The sequence below is a fragment of the Triticum urartu genome, chromosome 7A (assembly GCF_056163025.1).
Source record: "Triticum urartu cultivar PI428250 chromosome 7A, HENAU_Tu73, whole genome shotgun sequence".
NCBI classification, from domain to species: domain Eukaryota; kingdom Viridiplantae; phylum Streptophyta; class Magnoliopsida; order Poales; family Poaceae; genus Triticum; species Triticum urartu.
The window spans coordinates 65,412,070-65,415,990 of NC_141879.1; the positions used below are offsets into that span (position 1 = coordinate 65,412,070).

The 3,921-nt window shown below is 50.1% G+C and overlaps 1 pseudogene; it reads left to right on the forward strand.

Moving 5' to 3' along the window:
• Positions 1-208: 208 nt before the first annotated feature.
• On the forward strand, positions 209-3,396 carry LOC147957833 (uncharacterized; annotated as a pseudogene).
• Positions 3,397-3,921: the final 525 nt, after the last annotated feature.

The window sequence follows — 3,921 nt, forward strand, 5'->3', positions numbered from 1 at the left end:
GTTTGCCGATGGTGAATCTATGCCAACGGCCGTATGGAAGCCGCCGGCATAGGCCTCTCCTCGATGCCGACGGCTTTCCTATGCCGACGGTCGGTCCGGGGTACGCCGATGCAAAAGTTGCCGACAACCCTATGCCGACTGTGGCCGTCGGCATAGGCCTATCCCGACGGCTCTAGGTCGTCGGCATAGGAGGTCATTCCGGTAGTGAATGCCCGCGGTGAACAATGCATGGTCAACTGACCTCGTGTTTGTCAGCGCTTGCACCTCGGCGACCTTGCAGTTCGGGACGTTCACGGTGCCAGTCTGGCTCTACGCGCCTGGAGGGTTTGGCTGCAGCATACTGATCCCCACCGATGCTGTAGTCACCTTCATATACCTCATGACAAGGAGGTTCACGCCAATTTGAGTGAATTAATTGCAAGGCACTGTGTCGCATCGTTCACATCTGCTACCGTACTGATCAGCCCTCGAAGTCAGCATCATGATCTCTGGGGTACGGGAGCAATGGACAGCCGAAAAGGTTACTGTCTTTCATATTTGTGACCTCTTTTAAGTCATATTTAAGGAAGATAGGCCAAGTTTACATCACTTCATCGCTAAAGTACTGCCAGTAGTGCAGTTGTAACGAGGACAGTGTGTGTTTACTATATTCTTGATACCACCCATGCCCATGACTCACAAAATATTTTTAGTTTCAATCAAAAATCAATGTTTGGAACATGACAATAAACTTATGCTTTCTCTTGCTTCTTATCATTCCTCTCTCACATTTTTTTGAGACAACCCCTCTCTCACATTTACCCTCCTCATGTTTGCACCAAGCTGCATTTTTTCAAGGATATGTCAAGCAGACATACAAATATCATAGATAGAAGATGCCAAGATGGCGGGTTTTTCAACGTCACAACATTACCCATGGATGCACGAGCCCGAGACCGCATGATGACTACTCGCTACTACTCAAACAATCTATTCTAGCTCGGAGCGATCTTGACTCCCGCAGCAGGGCCACAGCCCTCCAGTTTTGTCCCTCCGCTTTGATCTGCCAAAGAACCACGTTCACGGATGGTGAAGCTCCGCTGTACACAATACCGTTCCTGTGTTTCCTCAATGTCCAAGCCACTAGAGTGATCACCGTCCATGTTTTCTTTCTTTTCTTCTTCTGAATGTCGAGGGAAGTCCAGCATCCTATGAGCTCAGCCTCTGGCTCCGATGTCCAGTGAGGCTTTCCCCAGTTACCCATGATGACGAACCAGACTTGTCTAGCGGACTTGCCCTGTGTTCGGACCTATCCTGCCTCAACCGCGCCCTCATTATTCTTCCCCCGAAGAATAATGACGTCAGGTCCCCAAATGACTTTCGCCCCATCTCCCTTCAAAATTGCCCTATCAAAGGTGTTGCTAAACTCCTTACCAACAGACTGAAAGCGCATATCCCTCTTCTGGTCCACGACGACCAAACTGGCTTCCTGTCTAGTCGCAATATCTCCGAAAACTTCCTCTACGCCGCTGACATTCTTCACTGCTGCGCCAAGAAAAAGGCTCCAGCCATTGTCGTCAAGCTGGACTTTCGGAAAGCGTTCGACTCAATCTGTTGGTCCTCCCTCCTCCACACCCTACAGGTTAGGGGCTTCCCACCTCGCTGGTGTGCCTGGATCCGATCTCTGCTTACCACTGGATCCACCGCTGTTATGCTTAATGGCATCCCAGGTAAATGGATCCAATGCAAGAACGGACTCCGGCAAGGTGACCCCCTATCTCCTTATCTGTTCATTATTATGGCCGATATTCTACAGCAAATGATCATTAACGCTCATAAGGATGGTACGCTTTTACACCCCTTGTGTCCCCACCTCCCGTGCCCTGTTCTGCAATATGCGGACGACACTCTTATCATAGTTAAAGCCACCATGACTGCTGCCAAGCACCTCAAACACATTCTAGACACCTTTGCCGCAGCCACTGGTCTTCAAATCAACTTCACCAAAACGACTTTCATCCCCCTTAACGTGGATCCGCAGGAGGCCGCTCTTATGGCCTCTGACCTTGGAACGACCATCTCTTCCTTTCCTCAAACCTACCTAGGTCTACCCCTCTCCCCGCATAAGCTGTCGCCCTCTGCCTTTCAGCCGGTCATTGACCGATGCGACACCTATCTGGCTGGCTGGTGTGCCCTACTCCTCTCGCGTGGAGGCAAATTAGTTCTCCTCTCTGCCGTCCTAGACAGTCTCCCCACGTATTTTATGCTCTGTTTTTCTCTGCCCGTCCAGGTTATTGAAGCAATAGATAAACGTAGACGCTCCTTCTTTTGGTCCAACGATGATACTTGCTCGGGGGCTAAATTCTTGGTGGCTTGGGATAAAGTGTGCACTCCTAGAGATGCAGGTGGTTTGGGTGTTAAAAACCTTCGCGCACAAAATTTTTGTTTACTGCTGAAATTTGCCTACAAATTTTTACATTCCTCCTCCCTCCCTTGGAAGGATTGGGTTTTGCATCACTCACCGCTCCACATTGGCTTTGGCAAGAATAGCTCCTTTCTTGCCAAGACTATTTTCAAACACCTACAGAGCTTGAGAGAGATTTCCCAGTGCACTGTTGGAGATGGTTGCTCCACCTTCTTCTGGTTAGACCGATGGCTAAAGCCAGAACCTCTGGCTATAGTCTACCCAGCCCTATTTTCCCACCATACAAAACAAAATGCCTTGGTAGTTACAATTATGCAGGAGGGGATCGAACTTGCTCTTCGTAATCGGCTAACCACTACTGCGATTGCAGAACTTGCCTCTCTAAACTCTTTGTTGCAGGATTGGGCTCTCTCGCAGGTTCCGGACACTCGTCGCCTGCTCAACGGGTCCGCCTTCTCGGCCCGGGGTGCGTATGCTGCTCTCTCGGTCATCTCGCCGACCCCACGCTCGCCGCCATTTGGGACTCAAAAGTGCCCAAAAAGGTTATGATCTTCGGATGGCTCTTCTACCTCGACCGTCTCAACACCCGGAAGAACTTGCATAAAAAAAGCATCCTGGATACAGAAGCTTGTCCAAGATGTTCTCACCAGGTTGAAGATCGCGAGCACCTGTTCTTTACATGCCCGGCTGCTCGGGGCATTTGGCAGGCTGCCTCCATTCGCCCGTGCTATACGCCCATCAGTGACCTCTTCTCTACGAGGGTGCCGACAGCTTTGCCAACTTCAGTCCGCTCCTTCATGATCCTAATCATCCTATGGAAGATCTGGGATGCACGGAACAAAAAAGTCTTTCAGGGAATAGACCTTCATACTGCTGATTCCATTAGGGCTATTATTGATGATATAACTATATGGGCTCCTCGGCTCAAAACCGAGAGCCTAAAGGAACACGTCGGGCTGTGGCGTGACTTCCTCTCCTCACAAAACTTGTGAGTCCTGTACTCTTCTACTATGTTTGAAATATACTCAGGTGGGGAGCCTTCCCCCCCCCCCCCCCGGTGACCATTTCAAAAAAAAAGACTTGTCTAGCGGTCGTTTCTGGCTCCTGGACGCAGAACGGGCATGCCGCCGGGTGTGGCAATAGCCGTCACTGCAATCTGTTTGTCGTCCAACATCTTTTCTTTGCTGCCAGCCAGGAAAAGAACTTGCAAGTTGCTAGTGCTCGAGACTTCCAAAGCTCCGTGGCTCCTGCATGTTAGACTTGTAGTTATACGTGAATACGTATTGTAACCTGTATACAATTGTACTTGTATCCTAAGAGGTTTTCCTCTCTATATATATTGTCGTGGCCGACTCCTAGAGGTGTTGAAGCCCACAATACCAAAAACCTGTTTGGGTAACATGGTATCAGATAGGTTTCCTTCGATCCTGCTCTAATCGCCATCGCTACATCGTCGTCCTCGCTACATCGCTGCCGACCCATGACTTCCGCTGCTGATTCCTCGGCAGCCGCCGCCG